Source organism: Labrus bergylta, chromosome 23, assembly GCF_963930695.1.
Source record: "Labrus bergylta chromosome 23, fLabBer1.1, whole genome shotgun sequence".
Lineage (NCBI taxonomy): Eukaryota > Metazoa > Chordata > Actinopteri > Labriformes > Labridae > Labrus > Labrus bergylta.
Window position 1 is genome coordinate 6,066,113 of NC_089217.1, and position 17,719 is coordinate 6,083,831.

The 17,719-nt window shown below is 39.4% G+C and overlaps 1 protein-coding gene across 1 annotated transcript in view; it reads left to right on the top strand.

Moving 5' to 3' along the window:
* apaf1 (apoptotic peptidase activating factor 1) overlaps positions 1-341 on the top strand; it is a 40,359-nt gene extending 40,018 nt beyond the window's left edge. The window contains exon 27 of the mRNA XM_065951377.1: positions 1-341. This exon is cut by the window's left edge and continues 1,061 nt beyond it. The gene's annotated coding sequence lies outside the window, so the exon portion shown is untranslated.
* The last annotated feature ends 17,378 nt before the right edge of the window (positions 342-17,719 follow it).

The window sequence follows — 17,719 nt, forward strand, 5'->3', positions numbered from 1 at the left end:
GCTTTAACTGTGTAATTTTTTTTTTTTTTTTTTTTTACCACAACTGCAACTTTTGACACACAGCTTGATCTACTTATTGCTTAAATGTTGAGCCTTTGCTTGTTCTGAGCACTTTGAAGCAGGAGTTACAATCTTTCATGAAGCTTTTCACAGCGTGCTCTTTCTGATTGGTGCTTTAACGTCGTCATGAAATTCAATCAGTTGATTCCTTCCAGTTAAGAGGTGTGTGTGTCTTAAGAAACGTGCAACATATTGATGTCTGCTCAGGATATAATGACACTCTTACATGATGTGGTGCAATGTGAGTGTAATTTATAAAAGATTAAACTATTATAATAATGCCATGGCTCTTTGTTTAATCATTTTATGTGGTGATGAGTTTATCTGTTGTTAATTTTGGAATCTATTCATTTATTCCTCATGGGATAAAAATTACATTTTGATAGAAAACTTACAGTGAGTTACCAATACCATAAGTTTTTTACAAAATAAGTCCACAATTGAGAAAAATAAAACAAACACGATGTTTCAGATTATGTTAGTGATCTTTCTTGATCAGTATGCAATTTAAAAATTGAATGCAATATTTTTTTAATCACATTAGCTGTAGTGAGCTCTCAGTGCTGTAATGTGTCCACAGTGGTTATTGTTTGTATTGACTGAATTAAAACACGTCACTAAAACAAATATTGTTCTAAAGGAAAGTATTAAACTATACAATGATTGGTGCATAAAAAGTTTCAGACGAAGTTGGATTTTTTTTTAAATCTCATGACATATTTATTTCTTTGAGCTGCTACACGATGCTGGATCAATAAAGTATCCATCTATCAATCTATCAATCTATCTAATTAGTTCTATTGGGGATTATCTAATAGTTTTATATGATTGGCTTAACCCTTTAGTTCAAAAACAAAGAAGTAGTAGCGAGCGGATCAGATTCAAGCTTTTATTTTGATAATCAGAAGCTGATGAAGCTTCAGGGCACCAGACGAGAGGTCTCCAGGCCTAATGCTGCTAATCCAGAAGCTAATTAAGCAAATAATAGTCACCTGTAGACGGACAACAGATGAGCTGTGCCCAGAGGACTTTCACAGTAGTTATGGTGACGGATAGGACCATCTCACAATAACAAACATCTGTTTTAAGGTAAGGAATCTTTTTATATTTGTATGTCTGTTAATGTTGTTTTTGCTTGTCCAATGTTAAATTATGAATTCTGGTTAAGTGAGGTCATCTAATTTTGATTTGTTCGCATTAGCACATTGTTGTGTTTGTGTTCGTCAATTGTCTGAATTCCTTTAAATTCTTCCTGGACTGTTGATTTGTCCTGCAGTGTTTTGTGTTCATGAGTCATGATGTTGTTGTCAATCAGGTGTTTGCTGCAGCTTGATATCCTCATTTTGAAAGCTTCATTTTGTAGTATTGAGTTGAACACAATAATATAGACAGTTTGTTTTTTTTATAAACCTGAACGCAGAAGTTTAAGTTTGCCTTTCATTTTCAAATAAGTTAATTGTTTGAATACAAAGGATTTGCTAGACCCATTAAAATTAGTTTAGGATTGTTTGATTTTATGAAAAACATGTTTTTTCAAAATCCTGAAACCCTGCTTTTAAATCAGATTTCGAGGCACTCGTTTGCCATTTTTGCATTTTTACCTGATCCCCAGGTGAATTAAGAAATATATGTGTAGAATGGTACACTATTGTTAGGTTTAGGCTTCTACAAATAGAATACAGAATAGTCAAAATATCCTCCAGGCACCACTGGTGTTGACATTTTGATAGTCACAGAGTCTCCAACTCTTGAAATCACTCACAACAGGTGCAGCTTTCGTCCCACATCTCCCCCCGACATTATGACATCACACTGCTGATTTACACACAGTCTGGAGGAGAGTCTGGGACACGAGGTGTTCACGTTCACTGATGTATGTTTTGAGCACCTCCCTGTCGTCACATCCATCACTTGACTTTGACCGAACTTGTGAAGGCTGGGATCCAGTTCTCAGCTGAGTTATGATGTGCTGCAGCCGTGATTGATAAAGCTGTGGAGTTATTCATCAGTGCTTAATTAATTAGATTCTTATGTGATGACAGATATGTGTGGAGGGCTGACATGGGAGGTGACCATGACCGTCGCTCTATGTGAGGACGTAGTGGTGAAGTGTAAGAGGTCGCTGCCGGAGTGTTTATAGAGTTCAGGTAACCTAAGCCATATTTTAGACCCAAAAGACAAAATGTCACCAGAAAAGTTTCCTTGAATGAGATACTCCCTATACACTCTTATCTTGTTTTTCTTGTAGCTTTTCCAGTAATTTCTCCCATTTAGATACACAAATGCTAATTACATTGATTGATAAAATTGTTTGACAGCTCTCTTTGTTAATCAGTTTGTTGCTTTGGTTCATTTTTTTTTTTTTTAGAGAAGTTTTGGTACAATTTGTAATTTTTGAGTCTTCAGCTTGTGGCCTTGTGTTCATACTCACACTTTTAACTCTGATGTTTTCTTAGCACCCCACTTTGAAACATTTGGCTACAGCAATACAGCTCAACAGCTTTTAAAAAGACGTTCCATTAAATCGCCACACAGATAAATCAACACTTCTCACAAACAGTGGTGACAGAAACTGAACATTAAAACCTTTTATGATGGTGTATTTATTGCTTCAGCTGTTCAGCTTAAATAAACAGGCTGCTGAGTGTGTAAGAAAAAAAGCTGTGATGGAAGCTATATGTAGCCTCAGTGTTGGCAAAAAATGTCAGTTTCTAAAAATAACTCAAGACAACAATAAAATGACATCTTGCAGTAAACAAGGCAAAATCAAATAAACAGCATTTCATTTGATAAGAAACCTCTGCTAACCTTGTACCGAGATCATTTCCTGCTAAAATATCGCCTCCTATCGTGACCTCCCCACCTGTTTTTCATCTTCAGAACCAGCAGCTCTGTCTACTTGTGTTAAATTTGTCTTCATTTAAATTTAGAATACCGATGAGCTTCAGCACACAACAAGGCGCCTTGTTATCGGGCCAAACCAGGACGACATCGCCTCCTTATCCCCTGACAGGGAACTTGAAACCATTTGTCTTGGGCTCTTTTAGACGTTCTGGGCACTGCGGAGCATCATGGCTGCCAGTCAGATTCAGGAACTGGTCCAATCACGGAGCAGGACTTGGAGCAGCACGTATGACATGCCAGTGCAACGTTGCCAGCTGTCAGTTAGACTTCTGTGCTTTCTATTTATACGCTGTCGTTAGGTGATGTAAAGGCGCCCTGATTTTCTGCTACACAAGCCTATTTATTGAGTTCAGTGAAACCTGAGCTCAACGTTTCCAGGATGTAAGACAAAAAAACTTGGGCCAAATTTAGGGTGTCGGTTGGGTGTTTTCCGCATGAGGCACAAATGATATAGAAAAAAGGCTTTAGTGGTTTTCAGCTACAATTACACACATTAGCATGAGAGCAAAGAAAGCTTAGCGCTCTGATTTCTTTTTTTAGCATGCATTCAGCCATGGGCCTCTGTGAGGAGATAATGAGCCTCTTCAAGAGTTGCTGATGTCATCCTTTTTGCAAACACACCTGCACAACTTACTTTGTGAATTTCAGATAATCAGCTTCAAATGCAAATTAAACTTATCAGATACTTTCAGCTCTGGAAGGGAGGATCAGTTGGGAACAGCAAATTTGTCTGGCTTTGTAAGCTTTAAAAAAAAAAACGAAACCTTACTCTTCATCTTGAGTGCATATTCCTGGAACATCAAAAAGCATTTCTGACACTGCATGCACTTACACACCTTTGCAGTCTCCGCAGGAACAGTGTGAACTTTTTAAAGTGTACTGGAAGGTGTGCGCTAACCTCGTTTATTCAGCTCTCTCCTGCTTAATTAATCTTTGTCTGCTGCTGAAGTAATTACAGCTCTCTGGCTGTCTAAGTGTCTCCACACTACTGGCACCACTTCCCCCTCTTGGCTGCGGCTGGGCCGGGTTTTTCCTTCCTGGGGTCTCTGATATCTGTCATTTAGGCTCTTATTCACGGTGATTGAGTTGATGCTGAGGCGTATGACTCAACATACTTTATTACTTTGAGTACAAAATATTGACAGTCCAAAAGTGTTAACTGTGTCAGAATTAGAACATTTTAAAGAAACTTAATCAAAACCAAAACCAAGTTATTTTTCAAGATGAGAAAAAAAGCAACCAGGACAGCAGCATGTTCCTTAAAAAGTCATTTAAAAGGTAAAGTTCAGAGGTCTACTAGCCTTAATTAGCCTGAGTTAGCAGCAGTATGTGTGCGGGGTGAAACTTGAGGCTGATATTTAAAGTTTAAGTTTCCCAGTGAGAGGTGTAACGTCAAACGTGGACTTCCCAGGAGATTTGGAAAAAAAGGTTGTGTTTCGAAAGAACTTAGCTCCCCTCCGGCTTTCCGTCTGCTGTCTAACACTTTCATTTTGGTTTTTTGTATTCTCTTGCTGCTCTCTCTTCTTCTGTCTCTTCTCTCTCTCTTTCATCTCATTAATTTTTCACTGCTTGCTATTTCTCGAGCTCGTGGCTATGCGACATGCAATTGTGCATGCAGAGTCTCTGGGAGACAGCCAAACCTGCACACACACACACACACACACATATGCACATATGAATACACGTAGGTGAAGAAGAGAAAGGTGTGATGTGTCTGTGAGTTTGTGTTGTGCTTTATTTTGCGACTGTAGTTTTTGAGTAAATATTTTTCAACCAGGAGTTTGTGGTTCACTTGTTGAGGTCAGCTGCAGATAATGTTACAGTTTGATACAGCAGTAAGAGATGTGCCTACGATCATCATAATGCAGGACCATGTCTTCAGTACATGGGTGTGGTTTTTTTTTTGAAGATCTTCTGTAAACTTGCTGGCAAGAAAATGAATTTAATCCTCGAATCAGAGAAGGTAAACTGAGTGACATTTGCTTCAAAAAAATCAAAATTACAGTTACATTTGCTGAAAAGTTATTCAACTTGTTGCATCTCTTATTGGGATTTATCAGATCTTTTTATTTTATTAAATTATTGGCTCTATCGATCGGAGCTTTCTGAATAACAAGTGTTCAGCGTCCCAAGACAATAAGTGCACAACATGAAAAATATTCCAAAATGAAAAAAAAAAATTGCTTAAATCCTTGAAATTCTTTTAGTTTGTGGCTTATAAAGACATATTTGAGAAAACTTTTATTAGCCAATAAATCTACATGTGGATAAAAATCCTCAGTTGATCTTTTTTTCTGCACTAATGTGTCATACAGATTGTATATTTGAATGAATCTTCCCACATAAGAATACAACTGACAGAATAAGAGTAACATGAATGAACTGGTCACACTGAGAATGTAATCTGCCATCTGTGTGTTTGTCAAAATGTGTGTGTCAAAGTGTGTGTGTGTGTGTGATCTGTACCTGTTCCCTGCCAACAGAAGCAGGTACACTCATTATAAAGTCTCACACACAACTCAACACACAAACATACACACACAAGCTGTCTCTCTGTGACCATCACACACCCTGTTGAGTATTGGGTCACCACATCACCATTCCCCTGTGTCTTTTGACCCTGATTTGCTGGTACATCCTCGCCCTGTGTGTGTGTGTGTGTGTGTTTTTCTCCTGACCTTGGCCAAACATTGGTTCCTGTTCCTGTCAGCTGTTGGCTCAGCTGCGCTCCACCTTTATTGCTTCCCCTCGTCGAGCCAGAAGGCCGATGGCCAGAACTCGTTCCACGTTGGGCCGAATTCCTATTTCTCTATAGCAGCTTCACCCCCCCCCCCCCCCCTTTACCCATCAGCCCACAGGAGACACAGGCATGGCTTCATCACACAGAGCAGGGCAGAGGAATGACAAAAAATGTGAACTCTACTTGATGCAAACTGGTCAGGATGAGAGACAGAGAGCCGAAGTGGAAGTAAAAAATGGAATGGGGCCCAGGCGGAGCAGATGCTGCGGTCACCTGTGCCTCACCTCGTCCACTCGCTCACCCAGCCAGACCAGCAGCACTCTCACTCACACAGGAGGGTCAGATGGCTTACCTCGTCTTCATCTGTCTATCTGGAAGACACAATGAATGAGAGAGAGAGAGAGAGAGAGAGAGAGACAGTCTGCCTCACTGTAAAAAAAAAAAAAAACATGAAGGCTCATATTCACTGCAGGGTTTTTAAACAGCAGGACGTTGAAATGTCCATCAATGATGTAACTCAATCTTACAAAAAAATCTCTCTTTTTTTTTTTGTTGCAGTCAGAGAGAGATAATATGAATGAAAAGAGCCATCTGGAGTCTAGGAAGGCCCCAGTGTTGCATATAATTAACAATGTGGTGATTTCCTGTTTGTTAACATTGTTCTAATCTGAAGAAGATAATGTCCTTACCCGCTCTGTGTATCAGGGAACCAGCTGAGTGACGTTTTTATTGTTTAAAAGGACAGATCTTCCTCTTTTTCTCCAAGGGTTTGTGCACTTACACTTCTTCCCTGGAGGAAAGAATGACAAGCCAAAACAAAACAAAAAACACTATCTATTGTATTTTTGATAAGGCAACATCTTTAATTGTATATATTTTTTTGAGACTGTAGTTTTCTCGTTGGCTGTATACATTTTGTGAGTCGTGTGTGTGTGATCTGTGGGTTAACTTAAAAGAAAAATGTTCTGTTTAAGAACCTTTTCAATCAAGACGCCAAATTTTCCTCAATCATAACGTCTGAATTGTGAGAATTTGCGTTGATGGATCGAAGAAAAACATCATATTTTACGACTTCACCTTGGCTTTAAAGGGGGCACGTTTAACAAACAGTTTATCAGGTTTGAAAATGTCCAGCTGTACTCTAGTGTGTTCCTGTGCGGCGATAATGAACATTATGAAATGTCTCTTCATTCTAGCCGAGCTAAATTAATGAAAATCCATCATCAGTTGTGTTGAATATGTTCAGGATGTCGACCCTAACTGCTTCTATGAGCGCAGAAAAACATTCGAGCCGTATTCAGCGTTCATTATCGATGTCGGCTCTCTGTGGTAATAGCTTCACTTTTCCATATCAGTGTGAAATCCATTGTTTTTTTTTTTGTGTATGCACCAACATGACCCCCTAACATGACTCACCTGCTCATCATAATTCCGTTTATTTTATCGTGTTTGGTGTTTTCAGTCCCATTAAAGCGTGCAGTCTGCTGTGAGTGCTCGGTGAGATGTTATGAAAGCACAGTGAGTAGACATTCAGCCTCCACTCATCCAGAGGAGTAGCTTCATTGTCTTGCTCAATGGCACTTCAACCAGCCTGCTGATGATGTGTTTGTATTTACCGCCTGTTTGTGCAGAAGAGCATCTCCTCGCAGAGCCACTTGGCCACCCTGCAATCACACGTTATACAACATCAGACCGGTCTTGCTTGATAAGTCATTTGTCCTCTTTGTACCCGTGCAGACTCTTCAGACTCTGTCGCGCATCCTTGTTTTTCAGCTCAGATGAGAATTACGCTGCTGGAATCAAGCAAAGCCACTCGTCAGCAGTTTTTAGGATAAAGCAAGGTGCTGCTCCCAACAGATAAACCCTAAAATACACACACATAAACACACACAAATGTTCACACAAGCTTCCCGAGACAGTGCTTCATGTTTTAATCTGGTTTTCAACCCCTGAACGCGCTTCATGGCAGGAGGGAAAGTGCAGGCTACCAAAAGTTCAGCAGCAGTTTTAAAAGCTTCTTACGGCTGAGAGGAGCGACAGTCGGCTTGATCTCACTTCCTGGGATATGCATATTACGTACTTATCAGATTGAAAGGTCCCAAGATGCACATCCTAATGTTTCACAGCATATGTGCCTTTTTTTTTTAAGAGAGTGCTGAACCAAAGTGCACTCAAATATCAAATCTGAGCTCTTAAACTTCTCCATCATTTATTCTAATGTTCAGATCTTTCACAGGAAGGATGAACATACTTTACTGAAAGCAGACGATGTTTAACTTTCCATCTAGTGGTTATTATGTGGAGGATATGAAAGGATCAACGAGTTAAAGGTCGCATTTAAACACACATAAGATGGTATTAGAAACTTCCCCTAAGGTTAAAAATGTGTTTTTTTTTCCAAATTTTCTAAATTAGATTTTTATGCATGTTTTGCATGCATGAGAAATGAATCAGTAGTTTGCAGTAGTTTAGTTAAATATCCCTCAGTACAGAGATCTTACTTACAAAAGTCTATAAAGCTGTGTGGTTGACTTCCAAGATCAGAGTATTTACAATGTTGCCCTCTCCAAAAAATGTTTTTGTAACAGTTATCATAGATTGTGAAAAGAGATGACAAATCAGAAAAATAGATATTTTCTTATTTATTGCAATAAATTCAGAGCTTCTCAATTCATTTATTGTGAAAGCTCACATTATGATAATGATAAAATTGTGGATTATCGTGCAGTCCTAGCTATTGCCTACCTGCATACCTTCTTAAAACTTTCTGTTAGAAGAAAAAAACAACATATTTGTAAAAGAAGAGGAAATGTTCTCTCTCTCTGGTTTTCATACTGACCAGGAGTTGGCTTCGATTAATGATGGATGTTTCATTTTGGAATATTTTTCATGTTGTGCACTTATTGTCTTGGGACGCTGAACACTTGTTATTCAGAAAGCTCCGATCGATAGAGCCAAGCTTGTGTTTGTGGTGCCACGAGAGGCCGGTGTTGGAGTAACTCCACTGACTGTGGGCAGCTTTCAGGATCATTCTGTGCGGATGCGAAAAAACACATTCTGGTTTAACTTCACGCCGATACGTTTTTATACTTGGATTCTGAAAGGTAGAAAAACTGAATCCATCAAAGAAAACTTTCCACATTTCCAATCAAGCGTCTTCGGTCTCACATTGGATTTGTAGATGAAAGTTAGTTGAGTTGACAGAGTTAAAGAAGTTTGTTTTGTTGAGGGGCAGATTTACACTCCTGTCTTCAAAGTCATCCCTTTGTGGGCCTGAAGAGACTCCGCACCTCATAACACTGAAACACATCTTGTTGTTTTGAAGCTGCTGCTTTCGTCTCCTGTGTATCGTCGACTTCATATATTGAGTGAACTTGTTGTAGTATTTATTTTACCACATGTGAGCCTACATCAGTGAGTGGAAGCTCTTTCAGAATCACACTTTGGTGTTTAATCAGTCATGTTGAAGGCTGGGTGGTGTTCAGAGTTTTGTGCTGAAACAAAACTTAGGTGTCTGAACTAAGAGCCAAACAATCATTTCACTACCTAAAACTTTTTTCACTGACAAAAACACTTTCTACATGAACAATACTTGTACAGTTTTCATTGCTATCTTAAATACAGCACCAATAATAAGTCAATCAAACATACAGTAATACACAAGTATTGAGGTTATTAAGTGTCACTTTTAATTTTTAAATAAATGTTTGCAGTTTATAATTGTTTTAGGAAATGCAACAGAAACACATGTTCTCGCTTATCTATCCATGTGGGGACTCTTATCACACACACGTTCTCATTTATCTATCCATGTGGGGACAGAGGTTTTGTTTATCCATTGAGGTAGGTCTTATTTTCCACAGTATAAAATGGATACACAGTGTATAGTAATTACTATTTATTTTATATTATTACTATTTCAGTTTCATGGACAAGTCTGCAGATATTTTAATAAACTCATTGAACTTATAATGAAATGCGATTTACTCCAAAGACAGCTGCACAGGATTGTTTTCCTAAATATAAAGGTGACACTCTGATCAAAGAATAAGTAAAGAAGACTCTGAACCTGACTTCTGGCTTCACTCCCGGCTAATACGATAACTGATTCAAAATAAAATGAACTAAATGAAAACCATTTAGGCTAGCGGGGAGTGAGAATCATCGTCTGGCATGTCATGTGTCCCCAGTCCTGAATAATTCCCTTTTTATAACATCACAAGCAGTCTACATGTCTCCACGTGTGTCTCCGCTACAGTCCATTAGGACCAATAGACAAACAAAGCTTTCTAATATTGTTCTGTAAGGAAGCCATTATTGTATTTACTTTTGCCTGAGCTCTCGCACCATTTAGCATTAAACATTGTCTGTCTGAAACAATTAGCGCTGCTGCTGCGGCTGAGGGCTGATGCAGGCAGACAGATCTGGAGCACAGAGACTGCAGCCGGCTGAGGGGCTGCGTGGACTCGCAGTCTGTCTCGCCTCAGGAAGCTTCTGTGTTTGTGCACTTTATCTCCTTATCGCTGTGTTGTGCTTCTTCTGGAGACATTTGTTCACTCATTTGAGGCACTGCTAAACACAGCGATGCGTACACAGAAACTTGACTTCATGCTGGTTTTGACTTGGGACGATTGACATGAAAGGAAAGTCGTGGAGTTTTTTTTTTGTTTTTTTTTTAATTCTAGTTCAGCGATGTAATCATGTTTGACAGCAGATGGCTTTATATGGCTTAATGATCCTGCTGTGAGGAGCATCTCTCTCTGCCTGATGAAGCACGCTCACTCAAGAAAGATGCTTATTTAAAGAAACAGAACAATTTGATATAGAGTAAGCATGGCTGTAAAAATATGACTGTGTGCCCTGCCTGAGCTCTAGATAGAAAATACTGAATGTTTTTAGCAACAATTTTCTGTTAATACTCAAAGAAATCACTTGAAAAAAGAGGGGGTTCAATGGTTTTACATCTTCTAACATCGTCTTATTACTGTTATTATTCACATAAAAACATGAGATGGTAAGTACCTCTCTCTTCTAATGAACACATATTTAGTTTGTTAAAACTATTTAAAAAAAATCTATAAAAGAAATCAATGCAAGTCATAAAAAAAGTCAAATGTTTAGAAAAAGTAGAGTAAGAGTCCATGCCAGGTATCAGAACAAAGTTGAAAACAGTTCAGGACTTCTGATTTCAGCTTTGTGAACATCGGTGGAGGAGAAACTGAGCTTATCTTTGAGGGTAAAATGTCCAGATGTAGAGCTGCTGATTATGCAAAGACAGGATTCATTTACATTGTTTCCTTTTTTTGGCGATATATTCCTTGAATGAAGGAAAATATTATTCACACAAATGTATATTGGACCCTTTTTACTCGTCTGCGTTAAGACAAAGGCATTGTACTGTTGTCTAGTGTTGCAGCTCCACTTTGAGATGAATACAAAAAAGATGAGTTTCATTATTTGACACAGAAACATCTTCTTTCTTATTGCAGCCTTTCATTCTTCTTTCTTTTGGTTTTAAAACCTGATCGTGTGTTTCTCTTAATTCTGCATTGCATAAAAGACACATTTGTGGTGTCTGCTCTGCTGATTCTTGCTTACGGAAAAGGTGACATAAGCAGCTTTGTGTGACTGCTCGGCTTCACTGCTGTCATGTCGGGAGACAGCTTTCTGTGAGCCCGCGGCGGCGTCTCTGCTTTAGGTGTTTTGGGAGCTGACGTCAAAAAACCCTGGCTCAGAAAAAAGCAGCCAGGACATTAGCGAGAGCCCATCAGCTCTTATCTCAGTCATGCCAGTTGTAGTTTTTTTGTGTTCTCCGGGGTAGATCAAAGCTCTCCCACATGCTCCAACATCACCTTCCTTACAAGAAGTGTTCCCGCTCTGCATTCAGCGCCACAAAATGTAGCAAATCGACGTTATGTAAAATCCTTCCTCTGAGCTCTTTTTGCTGCGCTGTCAAATCTCATTTTGCTGCTGCACTTAGCCTTCATGCTTATCCTCTGAACATTTAACACTCTAAGCAAGCAAACAAACAGATTGAAATTCGGTGTGATGCTTGCTTTTTTTTTCTATACAAGCGCAAAAATTCAGTGGATGCAAACTTGACAAACAGCTAAGGTCATTTTCTTTCTCTGGCACCAACCTCGGGCCAATTTCCATTTCTGTTTCCAACGATTCTCCTGGGCCTTTGAACGCAGGCTACAAGTGCCAGTTGTTGTTATGTACAGCCGGGAGTCCTGTTGCTCAACACACAGTTGTAGTCTTGGCAAAAGGGGGACTGAGGCCTTTCTTGAAGGTTGTTGGTTTGAAATCAGGGTCCATGGTGGAAATACACAAAGATATTGTTAGATATGTTAAAGTTTGTATTCTGCCTCAACGTTCTATTAGAGCTGTGCTGCCAAAACTGAAGCTTCTGTTCCTGTTCTGCAAAGTTTGTGGTCACTTCCTAAATGTCTGGCTACAAGTTTTTATGATGTGTTTGGTTGTTGATACTACATTTATATATCAATTTCAGATTTATAAACTTAGATATCATACTTGTAGCCACAAGATATCGATACCTGTTTGGGTACCATGGCAACATTCCCTGGACAACTAAAGACGACGTCCTGGGTAACTTTGTGTTTATGATCAACAGACAGGGCGCTCTCTCTCTCTCTCTCTTCTACTTCTGGCATCTTACAGTAAATAAAATACAAGGCGGTGCCTGCGAGCTAGTTTAGGCAGTCAACTCGAGCTGCACTGATTTCCAGCTAGACATGCGTCATTATCCACAATCACCTGACAACACCTCTTTCCAAATTGGCGGTCTATTTAAGCTACATGTTTCCGCTCTTTCGCTGCCAGCTCTGAACTGCACCAGTACTGCACTCTAGCTAAGCCACCACCACCACCACCAGTTTTCCACCTGCAGACTCTTTAGGGTTTAAGATATCATCCTATCACTCCTCAAGTGCCTGAGAGTAAATTTAAACTGTGAGGAGTGATAAGGACACCAACAACAAACTATGGTCTGCTGCAATACAAATTTGAAGAGCTGTAGTTTTATAAACGCTTCAGTCCTTTTTGATACCATCGATCATTAAAATAATGGAAATCCCGTAGTCTTGAACATAACCTTTACAACCTCAGTCAGTACTGTACGGGGTCAGGCAATTGTTCCATGCAGGTGTTTGTATCGTCTCCATGGCACAGCTCTTTACCGTAAAGCGAGCGATTGAAATGTGTCTCCCTCACTATTCATGAAAACACTTTGTGTTTTTTGTGAATGTTTCTATTGGAGAGTGGTGCAGGTTTATTTTGGCCGTGTAGTTTCTTTGTACCCTGCAGAGATAAAGTCTGAGCCAGAGTCTGCTGTGAATGTTCTCCGTTGTTTCAAAGAGAGAGCGAGAGGGAGAGAGAGAGAGCTGTTATTATTCGGCCAACTTCTCCTCACTGTGTCCAGCTTTATCAGGTTTCAACATCCTGAGCCAAGCCCGGCAGGGTGTGTATCAGTGTGTGTGTTCACTTACCTTTTTGTTCAAGTCTTCCACAGAGACACTTTATTCCTCCATCCTCACCCGCCTCCCAGCAACTCAGCTCCATGTGGGACTGTCTCAGAGCGTTAGAATAATGTGAGAGCTGTTGCACCACATCTGCCAGGTGTGAAATAAAAATGTTTTGTGTGTAGCCAGTTTACCAAATGCAGCCTTTCTTCTGAATGTCACACACTTTTCTGGGTGTTTCTTGGCCCTGTGTGTGCATTAGAGGCGTGTAAATGTGGATTTGAGTGCGCACACAGGATAAACATGGAGGATCTGGATCTATCTAAGCTGTCCCCCTTGACGGGAAGCCAGATATTGTTTGTCACATGAGCAGTTTTTACATAGTTAGCGGGTAGCCGTGGGCAGTGACTACCATCTGGATCTCTGGCCCTCTCCCACAGTCTGACACAGACACTGAAACGAAGCATGGACTCTTCCTGTTTTCCACTTCGATGCAAACAGGGAAATACGCTCAGAAATGTACACATACAAACCAATATCTTTTCTTTTCACAGTCCCAAAAAAAAAAAGAAAAACCCTGTGCAGTTCTCCTCCATGTGTTCCTGTCCCCCCTTCATTATTCCTCCCTCATTGTCTCTCGTCGTGCTCTGTTAAGTCCTGTGCCTCCATGTCTGCCAGGAAATAAAATACGAGCTGTTTGAGCTTTGGGAAACCTAAATACAGCAGCCACTGCAACACCACTATCCACCTCTGCTCTAAATTTTGCGCACACAAAAAAAAGAAGAAGAAGCAGCCTTGAATTACCTCCTACCCCTCATCCTGCAGTGGTCTGCTCTCTGTAAACAATGACATGTTTGTCGGTTTTCAACAGAATGCACCAAATTGCAGTTTGGCAGTAAATCTTGCGAGAAAATGTGCTGCAGCCTCGCTTTCTTTTTTTTTTTTTTCTTCCCTCCTCCAATCTCAGCAAACAGCCCGGCGCTCGCTGCTATTAGCTGTAGATTGCAGCTGTAGATTGGGAGGCTCTTCATACTGAGGTTTATAGCTCATGACAAATGCTTGTTCAGCCTTTCAGTGGCTCACTGTAAATGTCAGTCCACTGTAGTTTAATAGACACTCGAGCATAAGCACTCATCCACACTGCCACACGCACCAGGTTCTTTTTTTTTTTTTTTTTTTATAGGATGGGGACGGTGTGTAAAACAGCTACTAGTGGTGTAAACGTCGCTATAACACAAGAGAGTAACCTCTTTATACAGTTTATATTGCTGCTAAATCCTCGACCTGATTTTCTTATGGAATGCCTTATAGAATTAATCAGGTTACGCATTAAACGTACTTTAATATTTTTACTAAAACTGTAAAAAAAAAAAAAAACGAAACCAGAGAGACTCAGATTCTATAAACGGAATCATAATAGAGCGAAGAAGTCAAACTAATTCATATTCACAACCTGTGGCTGTGACTTGAAAATGAAATTAGCAGGTGAACGAGTTTTAGAAAGCTGGATTCAATATTTATGTGACACGTTTTGGACTAACCAACAATTATGTTTGTATTTTTGAAATATGTTTTCACATTATATTTTTGTAATCTGAAGGTGTTTGTGTGAGAAAACAGTAAAAAGAAGCCTTTCACATTTTGGATTGCTGTTTTCATTTTAGTGAATCAATTAATCTTTATTTTTATGGCACCAATTCAAAACAAATGATTTCTCAAGACACTAACCCAAAAGTAGATAAAATACAATTACTCATTGTTATCTTACAAAGACTCAACTAATCCATCATGAGCACAGCGCTTAGCAACATTTAGCACATTTTAGTCTGACTAATTCATTATTAAACTCATCATTTTCAGCTCCTCCTGAACATTGAGCACGTTCAAGAAGGTTCAGCAAGAAAATCCTGCACATGCTCAGGATCATAAACAGGATCCAGAAAGACCCGACTCTCATAACACAAACATTATAGCATGAATGTATGCTGGAGTAATGTACAGTTATTAGAATAATCTGACAGGTGTAGCGGCTGGATCTTACAAAGAGACTCTGGCCGTATCCGAATTGCCAAGTACATACTGAATCTTTCAGTAGGCAGTATGCAGTACCTACTATTCGTGCTGCATACTGTTAGTACCTACTATTCAGTATGCACACACAGTAGGCAGATATTTGTCCCTACTTCTTCTGATTCATTCAGTATGGAAGTGACGTCATTTACGTTTCTCGAACCGGCTGCATCTTTTTTTTGTTTATCTTTATTCAAGAAGAGTAATGCGCATATACAGTCAGGTAAACAAAAAACAATATCACAATGTAAATCAAGTAAAAGACAGATTAAATAACATACAGTACATAAAGAAAAGTACAAATGAAAGACAGTAATATACAGAATATGAAGTAAAATAAATCAATAAATAGTGAAATCATTATTTAAATAGAGGGAGAAATGTTTTATAATAATGCAGATATTTGTTATATTGTTTGTTATTAATTTAAAGTAGTGATTTAAATCGGGACTTTAACTCTAGATTAAAAATTGATTAAATTAATCCACGCTCGTTTGTTTTGATTTGGAGGCGGACGTGACGTGACGATTTACGTTTAATTTCGCACAGCATTGTGGGTGGTAAAATACAATTCATTTCCTGAAAGCACGCATCCGATCCATACTGCATGAAACCCGGAAGTTAGTATCCATACTGAAATGTTCAGTCTACTGAGGTGGACCCAAAAAATGCATACTGAATGACCACGAAAGTTCAGTATACTGAAACTCCATACTGAACTGTGACTATTCGTTAAGGGCCTCTGTTTACCTGAGACACACTCACCTTTTGCTCCAGGAGTTCATTTAAAAGTAGTGACTGTAAACGGGGTCGTGTTTACTTTCTGGCTGTGAGTTCTGTCAGTCAAATCCAGGCGGGACACGTAGCGAGCGCAGTCACAGCGGCTCCAGCTCCCTTGCCAGCCTCTTCATGTTTGTTTAATGGAAAAAAAAATCTCTCATCGCTCGCTTTGAAGGGAAAAAAGAGATGTGGTGGCAGCTGAATTTAAGACGACATGCTAAGTTGGCTCTCATGGTGGAAGTGTAGCTTGATAAACAACACTGTTGATTCTAGGGGGGGCTGAAATTTAGTGCAGACAGGGTCAAATCTGGAACAGGCTCTCAGCATGGTTGTCACAATCTAACGGCCTCCTGTTCAGTTATTTGGATGAAAATGCAGTTTGAGAATGTGAAAGGAAACGGACTGTATATAGTATATGAATCACACTGGTAGAGGTTTGTTGCTTCTTCTGTTTATTCTACTTCTGCTACAAACTCCCTCTAGTCAATAACCGTCTGCTGTGATGGCACACTGATGGTTTATCATGGCAGTGTCGACCAAGGCATGTTTGTGCTTTTCCTACATTACCCAGAGGCTCAAACTGTAAGTGATTTGGTAATCATTGCAACCCCAGAGACGTTGATTATCGCTCCCTAGAGAATAAAGGTGTCAGCGGAGGTGTCTGAGTTGATTGAAATAATGAAAAGGCAGCTTACTGCTAACCTGCTTCAGACCTCTTTATCAGAGTCAATGAACTCCACAGCTGTCTCAATGTTGATTTGAATCAGGGTGAGGACACAGACTGGACCGAGACCACTCACCTGATCGTTGTTTTTAATCTGTTCATTAGAAGTCCAAATTGCTCGTATTGATTTTGAAGAAAAAAAAGCTTTAACCGATGAGTGGAGTGGACGGAGAGCTTCTTGAATGTCAATTGTGCTGCCAGTTGTGTCTGAAGAATCAGATACGCAAAAATGTTCAACACAAAAGGAGACTAAAGCTCTCTTTTATATAGGCGACGTTTATATATAGGAGTGTAAGCTGTTATTTTCCCGTTAAGGTCAAAAGGCTGCAACATTGGCAGCTTGTCTTTTACTGTTTTGAGGTGTTTTTAATTTAACCTTGTGTGTTGTGACATGATCTTAGAGCTAGCTGTGTTCCCAAAGCCTTTTTAACCAGTAAGGGTCACCAGGTCATCTTCTCCAGGTGGATAGTTGGTGTTACAATCCATCTGGCTTGATACTTTGTGCTTGCTTTTATGTAAATGTTTCCTTAACTCTGCCTGTGTCCATCCTTGTATTAATACACTGTTGGTCAGTGCTCAAAGGTTTGGTCATGTTAGCATTTTAACATAATTACTTTGATTATAAATACTCAATTTATTAGAGTGGCTGTGGTCAATGAGTTAGCTATTAAGGCCAATAAGGAACAAGGGCTCACACGTCTCACCAAGTTTTTCAAAGGTTTGACAACTATTTGCACTTCTGTTTGTCACTAATGACTTTCACAACCTGACGCTGTGCATCTCACTCGTGAGTTCGACCTGAGGGAAATTTTTGGTAGAGTGAGAGGGGAATCTTGGGATCAATATCCTATTGATTTGTAAACCAGGCTTCAAGCAAAATAAAAAATAAAAAACTCTCAATGCTCTCTCTCTTAATATGTAGATTTAGTTTTAAAATGCTTTAATCTTAGAATTTAAAAA